The sequence below is a fragment of the Budorcas taxicolor genome, chromosome 15 (genome assembly GCF_023091745.1).
Source record: "Budorcas taxicolor isolate Tak-1 chromosome 15, Takin1.1, whole genome shotgun sequence".
In the NCBI taxonomy this organism is placed as follows: domain Eukaryota; kingdom Metazoa; phylum Chordata; class Mammalia; order Artiodactyla; family Bovidae; genus Budorcas; species Budorcas taxicolor.
Genome location: NC_068924.1, coordinates 36887211 through 36899614, shown reverse-complemented (window position 1 = coordinate 36899614; position 12404 = coordinate 36887211). Strand labels below are relative to the sequence as shown.

Genomic DNA, 12404 nt, shown 5'->3' with positions numbered 1-12404 from the left:
AGATTTTACTTCCCTTTAACCCAGCACCAAAGTTGGGACAGACAACTTTTCTTACATTGCTTATATAGGAGATTTATTTCTCATTCACCCCCGCATTGGGTTTTTGGCCTCTGGACCACTGTTTTATTGTTTCTATAACCGCTTAGGCTTTGTCCCTTGTCTGCTCTTCCCCATACATGCATGGAACAGAATCTTGGGGAATGCAACATTCAGCTGATGTTCTCAGGGCAAAAACTCCCTTCAATCCTTGCTTGTTATTCCTGTTTTCTGCTTTTGCTTTCCTTTTGGTTTCTCCAGATTTCTTACATTTTTGCCAGTTAAGAGATATATTTTAAAAAACATGAGAACATCTTTATCAATCCTTTAAAATTCTTCTTATGAAGAAGTGTTTCAGAATATATGTTGTACTATATTGCTGTACATAGAATTATTATGTGAACTTTCTCTATAAGAAGTATAATCAGTTATCAAATCATAATCACATGCTAAAAGATAGGGGCATAGTATAGATTTTCTTAAAGAGAGGATGCAACCATTACCCTAGCTCCACTTACTAGATATGTACCATAGCAAATTATTGGATCTCTGGATCTTCATCTCCATGTCTTCAAAATGAGGATAATAGTAGTACTAATTATTCTGATGCTTTTTTGTGAAATAAATTTAGTTTTAAAAAGAACCTAGAAGTGTACTTGACATACAGTTAAGTGCTCAATACCATTTCATTACAGTTAAGATGCCACAGATTGTACAATGCCCTGTGATTTTGTGGAAAAGCAAACATGCTTTCTTTTTAAAGTCATTCCTTAATTTTTGGCTGCCCTGGGTCTTTATTGCTGCTTGCAGTCTTTCTCTAATTGTAGCAAGCAGGAGGCAGGCTTAGTGGCAGTGGGCAGGCTTCTTTTGCTGTGGAGCAGGGACTCTGGGCACGCGGATTTCAGGAATTGCAGAGTTCGGGCTCAGCAGTTGCAGCTTGCAGGCCCTAGAGCTTGTGGGCTCCGTAGACGTAGAGCATAGGCTGAGCTGACCTGTGGCATGTGGGATCCTCCCGGACCAGGGATTGAACCTGTGTCCCCTGCATTGGCAGGTGGATTCTCAACCACTGGACCACCAGGGAAGTCTAAGAAAACATGTTTTCAATTAAACTGTGACACAATACAAAGATGCCATCGACTGAAATTGCATCCTAGTTTCATATATTAAAATACAAAATAATACATCTTAGAACCATCTGACAGTACTAAATTTTGGCTATTATGAATGGATACATATGAGCAAAGACAACAGTGAGTGAGAAATGGAACTTCAGTTTCAGAATTGGTAGGACCCAGGTATTTATATATTTGTAGGTATTTATTTCATTCGGCCATTACCTTATCTACTTCTGGACTCTGGCTGTTCCACGCATGAATTAGAGTCAGTGTCCAGAAGGCTAATTGTCAGTAAACAAACACAATTCCACCATCTTCTCCAAGACTGAGGAGGAAGGGGAAAAACATATTTATTGAGAGACCTCTGTGCCTAGGACACTTATGAGTACCTTAAATATCACATTTAGTTTCATTCTCACAATTAGGTTAAGATTAATTGGCATAACAAACAACCCCTAAATATTAGTGGCTTAGCACATTTTGTTTAATTCTTGCTTGTACACTGACTGATATGAGTAGGGTGGTTCTACTTTAAACTGTGATCCACAACTCACCTTATTTCATCTTTTGGCTTTGCCTTACTGTGGCTTTCTAGTTGCTCTGTTATCACTGAGGAGGCAGAAATGGGAAGAGAGAGGGACCATGAAGAAAGTGTATGTTTTATTATAATATAATTTAAAACATTTCAGGATGTCAGAGTTTGATTTATTCTTAGGAAACCTGTTGGAGGGAGAATTTACTGTAGGTTAGGGTGGTTGGAAAAGGCCTCCCAAATGAAGTAGAATTAAAGCTACGTCCTGAAATATTGATATTACCTGGAGATAGATAAAGAGTGTTAAGATTTCCATCTGGATGTGCTGGAGTGGCATGACCAATGCACAGAAATATGGAAGAGCAAGATGTTTTTGGAGAACCATGCAACGCTTTCTTGGAAAACAACCAACATTTATTGAGCTCCTATGCTGTGCTAGACACTGTTCATAAGCTACTGTGATAAACATCATTGAGCCTCCGTAAGACAGCATTCTGGGAATGGGCTCTTTTTCATGTTTGATCCATTCTGTGGCTGGATTAATTCAAATAATCATATTTGGAACATGTGGTCCAAGTACCTGACACTGTACTCCCACATAAAGGATCTTTATCTGAGGATGTTATGATAATAACAGTAGGATTTGTAGAGAATTGTGTGTTGAACTCTCACTCTGGGTTATTCTATTTATATTCAGTGGCCCTGGAATGGGTTCTCGTTCTGTGTCTTTGGTTCCTTTGGTTAGCGAGCTGCTGAGAATCCTGTGCCACTGTTGCTGAGTCAAGGTTCTGGTTCAGTCTGGACTCTCTTTTGAATGTCCCACACTATTTAAGTCACACAGGGTGTGAACTGGGATGTTAATTGTTTCTTCATGGCTAATGTTACTGATTATGGAAAATGTCTTAATGTTGTTATTTGGACTTATTCAAAGCATGATCTTTGTATATGAGATCTTTGTCAAATCTCCAGGGAAGACTTTTCTTCTTCCCAATATATACAATATATTCTGCTTTTTAATCCTTTTCTGTTTGAAGCAGCTCTTTGGGCCTGAGTTTTGGGTGGGAAGTGGATCTTTCACTGGGTACAATGATAGATATTCACATGAGACTTCCTGTGTGACACTGTTAACTTAACTCCCTGGGTCAAAGTAGCTTATGGTATTGTTATTTCACTTGCTTTTATAAGTATCATGCAGGATACATGATCTTCTGTGATTCTTATAACAGTACTGAGAATAGATTAAATTCCTATTTTATAGATGAAGAGGCTAAAGGTCAGAGAGGCCTAGTAAGAGACAAAATTGGGGTTGGAATCCCAATCCTGAACTTTTGGATTTCCATAACCTTATCATGCTACTTTTCAGATGTTATTGAGCATCCCACAGCTTGGAGAATTTAAGAAGGAAATAAAATATGGGGGGGGGGGGGGGTTGGATTAGTATGGTTGAGGATATAGTACTATTGTCTACTCCTGGCTTTAGAAGTAAGAGAAAATGGTATTTGTGAAACTACAAAAGATTGTAGTCTCTCTTCTGTCCTCTTTCCCAAGGGTATATAGAGCCCCCTCAATGTGGGCCCTCATCATGACTCAGAGAGGGAAATAGCTTGCCCAGTGTGACCTCCGAGAGTGATTTATGAAACAGGATATATCCAAATTTTCACCACATTGGAGCTATTCAATTTTCTCTAATGGCCTTTATCTGAGAGTTATGTCTATTCGTGGCAGCCACAACCAGTAAGTCATTAGCTTAAAGTATACTGATTGTTAATTTTAGCATCCTGGGACCTGGGCCCAGTGAGAGAGGACTCTCGCTTTCGCGAATCAAAGCTGAAGAACGTTCGAGCAGTTGGCTAACAGTTATATCAGCAGAAGTTAGAAAGTAAGAAAAGAGAATTAAAAAGGTGAAGAGTAAGAAGCAGTTGACTAGCTTGACATAGTTCAGGAGGCGACAGAATGGCTTCCATTTGTTGGCCTCCCTACTGCTGGGTACTGTCCTCATCAGAAGAGAAAAATGGAACCAGTCTTTATATCAGGCACCCTTGGGTGCCAGGTACTTCACATATGTGATCTCATCAATCTGAACAGCAGTGTTATGAGGACGGGACCACCCCTTACATTTTATCTTTACAATATACAAACCCCAATTTATAGACAAGGGCACGTGGTACCCGAGGTCACACAGCTAATAACTGATGGAACTGGGATTTGAACCTGGACAATCTGCATTCTTAACCAACAGAATTCTGTATGGTGGTGGCCCAAAGCCCCAGCCAAGCCTCCCTTGAGGACTGCATGCCACTTAAGGTCTTGGAGGTCTGGTGCACCATTTGCTTACTTATGACCCTTAGAAAATCACCAGCTCAGGGACAGCTCCCAGATGCCAGTAGCTGCAGTTTCCTTGTGTGGTTAAAGCTTGGGGCTCCTCTCATGGGCAGCTGGGATTTGGGGCCCCAGAGCTGGAAGGAACCTACCCTGAGTCACAGGATGGGACGCCATGGCTTTCCCGGCTCCAGGAGCCTGTGTCCCCTGCGGGACTGCTTCACATGCTCCTTCAGGGGAGGCTGCTGGGGCTTGACTCTGACAAGTTGAGCCATTTGGGGGATGGGTGGTCATGTTAATCAGGAATTGGGGCACATGGCCTCAGCCAGGAAAGTTTGACTCTGGGCTTGTTTTCCTCCAACTTTAGGGGACTCATGGGCACTTCTAAGTCAACCTGCCGGTCTCATTCCAAGGCTGAGCCAAATTAGACCAGGAATCCCTGGAACCTCCCTGTCCACTGTCCATTCCTCTGTGCTTTGTAATCACAGCAAAGGAGAGAAGCAGCTGTAACTATCCCTGTTTTACAGATCGGGAACTGTGCTGCCATCGATTTCCTAGGATGAATTACTTTGCGCCTGGATGGGGCTCTCTGAGCTCTCACTAGCAAAAGCCTTCTTTGGATTTACCAGGGGAGTTTATGGGAGTGCAAAGACCTGGGTGCCAGCCCCAGGAACAGCTCAGCTTACTGTGTGACATCAGGCAGATTTCTTCCTCTCTCTGGGTCTCTCCATCTGTTCACGCTGACCTCTTTGTGCTTCAGTTTCCTCATCTGAAAATGGGGGACAATAATAGTAACTTACTTCATAGAGTTATTTTGAGGATTAACTGTAAAGCATTTAAGAGTGCCTGATAAAAAGCACCTAATAAGTGTTTCTCCCTCTACTCCTCATTTTCATTATCATCATCATTATTATAAGGGGGTCTTCTCTTATGCTTTCCATTGGTTCTTATACTCTATGAAGTAAACTCCTCTAAGAAGCCTGCCTAGATTTTGACTGACCCTGGGGTTTATGGGGTCCCCCTGGGAGCTTGTAAGTGTCTCTTAAAATGAACTCCTGTTTGCTAGTTTTACCCCTGTAAAGTTCACGAACATACTTGTGCATAAGTATGTCCATGAATTTCAATGTCCTATTACTTTCCAGGATTATGGGATTCCTGTTACTTTCCAGGTTAGGGCTAGAAAGTGTCAATAGACATGTCCAGTTAATCAGGTGGAGGCTTCGGACCTTGTCTGTGTCTTGCTGAAACTGTTCTGGCCCCAGAATTGAAGACCAGAGCTGAAGTCTGGGTGGACCCCCTCTACGTGATGCACAGGCCACCTGGGTGGTCCAGACAGGCTTTCCAGGGCCAGAGGGGACAAGGCCAGCAATATGAACAATATGAGTTTGTTCTGCCTACTTGCTGGGCTCTGTCGCCTGACAGCTGTGAAGGGCCCTCAGAGCCTCCTCCAGGGAGCTAGCGCTCTCTATATTTCATGAGACTTGGTCCGTTCAGCAGGGCTGGTGGCAGCTTCCTTGAGTTCTTGCATCTCCCCTGGGAATAAGGGTTTTTACAGTATCTGATTGCTGCAGGAGCCTGGCCACTGCAGCTAGCAATGCACAAGGATCTCTGATACTACTGCCGCCTGTGGGAGACAAGTCACATAGAGGCCCGGAGTGGGGCGGGGGACCCATTATCCTTACTTCACAAAGCTCACTGAATCCCTCCTTTCCACCGTGGGTCTGTACTTCTCCAGCCCTGGGGCTTTCGGGGTTCTGCTAGGAGCTTGTGTTTGTCTCTTACAGGAACTTCTGCTACTGGTCTTGCTCCCTGAGGCCCATCCAACCCATTGGTCACGATGGGAGTGGAAATTCCACTCTGCTTCTTTTACTCTCCTGCTCACACACCTTCAGCGGAGCCCACAGGATAGAATCAGCTCCTTTTGTATGCAGGACTATAGAAGAACCCTCCCTCGCCCTCTGCCCACCGCCTCCCCTCCCCACAACAGGAGACCTGGGTCTCTAATACCTGCTGCATTTTCTGGTCTTGCCAGGGCACTCCTGGTACTGAATGTCCTGTCCCATCTTCACCTGGCAAGATCCCACTCTGCATTTAAGACTCAGGTCAGATGTCTCCTCCTCTAAGAAGTCTGGCCTGTTCTTCAGCTGAAAGTGACCACTCCTTTTTCTGTATTTCCTTGCCACTGGGATAGCTTACTCCTGACTCCACTACCAGCCCAGAGGTCCCCCTTTCTAGAAACCCTGGTAGTTCCCTAACCGTATCATGCTCAGGATTCTGTGCTTTCACATGCCCTTCCCTCTGCCTGCACACTCTTCCTTTCTGCCCCTTCTTCCCTATTCCCACATTCTTCTCTCAGCTTTGGGGTCATGTCCTGAGAAACTTCCCATGACCCCCTCCCCTTACCTTCCATTCTCACTGACTCCTGCTTGGAGGTCCTCTGGACTCCCTTTAGCACCCCTTGTGTGTGTGTGTTTAGTTGCTCAGCCATGTCTGACTCTTTGTGACCCTTTGGACTGTAGCCTGCCAGGTCCTCTGTCCATGGGATTTCTCAGGCAAGAATACTGGAGCGGGTTATTTCCTCCTCCAGGGGATCTTCCCAACCCAGGTACTGAACCTGAGTCTCCTGCGTCTCCTGCATTGCAGGTGGATTCTTTGCCCACTGAGCCATCAGGGACGCTCTTGTTATTGTAGCTTTTGTGCAGTTTGGGGATTGTCTACTCATCCATCTGTGTATCTGGAGAACCTGATGAGCATAGAGCTGGTGGGAGGGAGGGAAGGTACCACCAGGCAGTGGGGACTGCAAGAACTAGAGAGGGGCAGGTGGCTCTTTCTCATGGATTTAGGAGGCAGAACCCTTTCCATGCAGTGTGTATGATTGCAAAAGGCCCTCCTAACTGTCTCACTGAATTCTGATAACCATGTGGTGAAAACAGGTACCTTCATCTCTGGTTTCCCAGTGAGGAAGCTGAAGTTCCTTCAATAAGAACTCACCTAGTCAATCAGCAAGTGTTAATTGATCTGTGTACCAGGCACTGTGTCAGGAGGGAGATGGTATGGTGAGGAGTGGCGAGGAGATAAGAGCAGTCAGCGGGGCAGACCTAGTCCGAAGCCCTGGTAGGATCCTCAAGGGAGAAAGACTTTAGGCATTAATTTCACAGTTAATTGTTTAATTACAATTGTGATAAATTCCATGGAGGGGATAGGGGATGGTGTAAGAAGGGACTTGACTGAATCCCTGGGTCAGTGCCTCTCCTACCCACTGCCATGCCCAGCTCCTATTCCTCTCTCTATTGGTGCTGCTGCTGGAGCTTAACTGCTTCCCACAGTATTTACTGTCCAGCTCCTGTTGACAGCCCTAATGGATTCTTCAGATTAAACAGTCCCAGCCCAGCCTTGAGCTGTACTTGGATTGGCCCATTAAACAACAGCAGAAGCACCCCCCCCCCCCCAATCCCTGCCTTGCTCCTGGTACTAATTGAATAATTTACTGTAAATAGCTTCCGTTTCCTCTAGAGCCTAAGCTGGCTCCTTAGCCAAATGGAGGTGAGCAAGGGCTGCCTCTAATGGGATGCAAGAGCAGAAATGAGCTGTCCAAATGAGCAGTCGTTGCAGAAGGCATTGAATTAAATCAGAGACACTTAAGACTTCAAGTTCTTCTTGTAAACGAACCGCTCTGGTGGGGAGACACCACCAAGAGCCCTGCAGAACCCAGGCTGCAAGCTCCAGGGTAGGATTTCCCATGAATTAGGAAGGCCCCTGGGCAGAGAGTGGAGGTAATGGAGTTTGTTGTTTCCTGATCACCCCTACATGTGTCCTTTTCCATTCTCTCATGAGGAAGATAGCATCTCTCCCTGAGATATATTGGGTTGGCCAAAAAGTGCGTTCAGGTTTTTCCATTACACCTTATGGAAAAACCCAAATGAACTTATTGGCCATCCCAGTATTTCTCAGCTCTTTCTTCTATGAGGAAGAGTGCTCCTACTCTGAGGCTAGCATGTGCCAAGCACAAGATCTATTATTTTGAATTATATTATCTATCAGAGAATTTTATGAGTGATCTCATTTAACCCTCATGAGGCTTCTGGGAGGCAGGTATGATTGAGGAAATTGTATTCATGAAGACTGATGCTTTTCCAAAGGTAACATATTTATCAGACACAGAATCAGGATTTGAATCCAAATCTATTAGACTCAAACTTTAAATTCGTTCTGCAATACCAGTGAAGACAGATGGCGTACAGTCAAGGGGTTACTTTGAATCCATTCTTGGTTTCCTGACATGCTCAGCAGCTTCGGAGGGGTTCTATTCTAACTCTCTGCTCAATAGGATGAGTTCAGCTTAGGTCAGAGGGGGAAACCATCCAGCAGTCTGTGGAGACCTCCCCGAGGGCTGCGTAATTGAAACGGGTCTCTACAAATCTGGTGACACAGACTTTAGCTGGGACTGTCGTTTCCCATCCCCTGACCCCTTTGGGACCCGTGTGCATGTGCTAAGTCACTTCAGTTGTCTGACTCTGTGTGACCCTATGGACTGTATCCTGGCTCCTCTGTCCATGGGATTCTCCAGGCAAGAACAGTGCCATGCCCTTGTCCAGGGGATCTTCCTGACCCAGGGATTGAACCCACATCTCTTATATCTCCTGCATCGGCAGGCAGGTTCTTTACCTCTAGTGGCACCTGGGAAGCCCTTTAGACCCACAACTTTGTCCTAATGACTCACTAAAGGAACTAACCAATGAGGAACAGGAGATATCCTCCCCGTACTCCCATTGGTGTCCCACTTCCTTCTACCATTTGGTGCAGTGTTTGGGGGCTTCCTTCTTCCAAGGACTCTTCTGTCCTCTGACTGTGTCACTGAGGTCTGATACTTAGTGAAGCTGCTGATCTCATGGGTTGGGAGGTAGGAGCAGCAGGAGGTGCTGGTGAGAGGAAGAGGGCTCTGCTGTGTGTGAAGGGTGAGGGCTGAGTGTGGCCCCCAGGGAATGGAGTCAGACTTCCTGTTAGCAGATGCTGGACTGTGTCACCGTTGTTGCTGTCATCATCTTCACCTGCTGCAGCACCTCACCTTCTGTCTAATCATAAAACCCAGAGACCGGTCCTCTGTCACCTACTAGCTGTGTGATCTGGGGCAGTGCACGTGCTTCCACTGAATTTCAGAGGTCTTGTCATCACAGAGGGATGCTGATAATATTAAAGGTGCTAATACTATATGAAGCATTTAGGTGCCTGGCATATAGTACACACTCAAAAGGATACAAGCAATTATTATTATTATTTGCACTTCATAAACATCAACTAGGTTTATTCTTGATAGTCCCCATTTCATCTTTCAGATCTTCCCAGGTGGCTCTAGTGGTAAAGAGCCTGCCTGCCAGTACAGGAAATGTTAGAGACGTGGGCTTGATCCCTGAATCGGGAAGCTCTCCTGGAGGAGAGCAGGGCAACCCACTCCAATATTCTTGCCTGGAGATTCCCATGGACAGAGGAGCCTGGCCTTCTACAGCCCTTAGGGTCACAAAGAGTCTGATACAACTGAAAGGACTTAGCACGCATGCATCTTATTGATATGCCCTTACCTGTTCCCCATCCCCAGTGATTATGAGCTGTGGCTCCTCTGAGAGCTTATCTGACTCACCATCTCAGCTTCACCACGTAGGTGCCCAGCTTCTCACTGAGCAAGATGGGACTTCAGACATCCAGGAGTTTGTCCCACTGAGGAAAAGAGGCATGAATAAAAGTCTATGCAGACGCAGTGATACATGTCCGGCCTAGATGTCCCTACGTGGGCTCTCCAGCCTCTGGGAACATGCAGAGTCATGTGAACCAAGGTCTTGTCAGCAGACAGCCTCCACTGGCCTAACTCCTGAAAGGCTGTGGATGAAATAGGGCAATGAGGATCTCTCAACTGGGTCTTTCAACAACATCAAGATACATTAGGGTTATTGCATCTCCTTCAGCTGAGAGCCCAGTGGTTCCTAATGAAAAGGAAGAGATTGTCTGAGCCTGATTTGTTCCATCTGGGCTCTAGTTGGCTTCTGCCTAAAGGGCTCACAGACCAGTGATTGGGAATCTGTTCTAGAATTCTGTGGTCACCAAGGGTTTCTGGAATCTCTTGGAAAGTCAGAACATTCTCCTGCCTTCAGGGACCCTTTCTCAGGGTCCCTCAGATTCAACTTGATCAGATCTAGAAGGGTCTCTAATAATGTTCACGGGTGTGCTCACAGAATCCTAACTTGTTCACACTTTTAAGGGCCTTGGAGCTTCGTGTGACCTTAAATTTCCCTTACTGTCACCTGCCTTAAGCTGATTTCCTCTTCAACTTTTACTTTGCCCAATTCTTCTCCATGATGAAGATGGAACTAAAATAAGATCTGCTTGCTCACTGTGCTCTGATCACGTCAGAGCATTCACTCTGAGATGCGGGTATTTCCCTTTTTGCTTCTTTCATCAGAGATATCGCAAAGGGAACAAATACCTCATTTTGTTGTTTCTAGCTTTTTTTCTTTTGTGCCTTTCTTTTCAGGTTGCTGACTCACTGGGTTCCAAAAATATACCTTCTCGATAATGAAAATAATGAAAGTAATAAAAATCATGATGCTCCCGATGATAAGGAGCCCTTATGGAGCACTGTTATTGTTCTGGGTTCTTTAGATGCTGTGTTTAATAGCATCTCCCCTGGCAGAGCTGACCACGGGGCTGAACACACTGCACACTCTCAGGACATAATAATATCTATAGATTTAGCTCTCAGCCTGGCCTGACACTTCTGCATTCCTTACCTTATGTCATTGTTATAATAGCCCTGTAAAACAGATACTATTATTCTCTGTTGCAGATGAAGAATTAGGGCTCAACATAAATATATTAAAAATTCATTCCACTCAGTATTACTATAGTCATATCGAGTGTTTGCTAAGCGCCCAGCCCTTAGAACCAAGTGGTTCCTGCCCTCCACGGTCTCAGTCTAGTGGGGCCCACAGGGCAGGGAGTAGGCAGTGGCAGTGAATCTCTGGAATTATCTAAAGCCCTAATTTGTTCTGGGCTCCTCCTTCCCTATATTTTCAGATTCACTCTTTGTCTTTTGTTCCAAGCATCACAAGGTGGCTTCCCAGGTGGCACAGTGGTAAAAAAAATCTGCCTGCCAATGCAGGAGGCTGGAGATGTGGGTTTGATCCCTGGGTTGGGAAGATCCCCTGGAGTAGGAATTGGCAACCCACTCCAGTATTCTTGCCTGGAAAATTCCATGGACAGAGGAGCCTGGCGGGCTATAGTCCACAGGGTTGCAAAGAGTTGGACATGACTGAGCACGCATCACAAGGGGTACTTCATGTCCAGCCACATCACTATTAATTAAAATCCTCCTCCACTCTTTTCTCATAAGGGTCACTTGTAACCATAAGAGTTTAATTTTTCTAGACCTGAGTTGCTGCCCTCCTCAGCTGTATCCTCCCACAAGTTCATGCCTGTGTTTTCTCTGAGGGTCTTGATCTGTTGTCCTCAAGCTCAGAGCATGATAGGTGACAGTCAACCCTCTCTTGACTATTGCTTTACTCAGATGAAGGGGACAGAATCTTTATTTTCACCAAGGAGGGCTTCTTCATTGGCTTGGAGAAGGAGATGACAGAGAGAGGAGTGGGAAAGGACTGGCGAGGCAGGAGACAAACAGGTGGGCAGCTGATTTTATGGAGGAAGAAGGACACTATTTGACTTGGTCTAACCTGTGAGGCACAGGCAAACCAAGTGGGTGCTTAGTGCTGGGACTGGAGGCGCAGAACCTGGATCACTTTTATTTATTAGACTATTTATTGAACCAGAATCCTCACTGAGACAATAACTTTACTGTATTACATACTGGGAAGCCCAGAGGTGGGCCAGACCCAGCACTGGTTGATTCAGTGGCTCCATGATCAAGGATGCAGGTTTTTCCCTGTGTGTGTCCACTTTCTTCTCTAGCTGGGTTCCTTCTTGATGGCCAGGGAGTCTCTGACAGCTATGGAGTGATGTGCTTCCTTGTTCAGGTTCAGTGGGAGAGATACTATCTCACCTTGTGACTGGCTTGCAGTTAAGGAGAAAGTAAATTTTTCCTAGAAACAGTTCTTTCATGGCTCATTGGCTTGAACTGGGTCACATGCCTATCACTGAACCAGTTCCTGGAAGTTTGGGTGAAATGACATCATCTAAAGTGGAACAGATTTGGGGAAGCAACCACTGTGCCATTACAGGGTCACATTTCCCAGACATAAGCATAGTGAAGAACCCAGTACTTTGACAGTATATGGTTAAGGAATTAGTATGCAGAGTTGCCAGATTTAGCTAAGAAAACAAGGTGCCCGGTAAAATGTGAATTTCAGGTAAACTACAAACTTTTAAAGTGTAAATATTTCCTGTGCAATATTTGCTGG

At 45.3% G+C, this 12404-nt stretch overlaps 1 protein-coding gene across 1 annotated transcript in view; it reads left to right on the top strand.

Moving 5' to 3' along the window:
• Nucleotides 1–12404, top strand: part of INSC (INSC spindle orientation adaptor protein) — a 133257-nt gene that overhangs the window by 26587 nt on the left and 94266 nt on the right. The window lies entirely within an intron of this gene.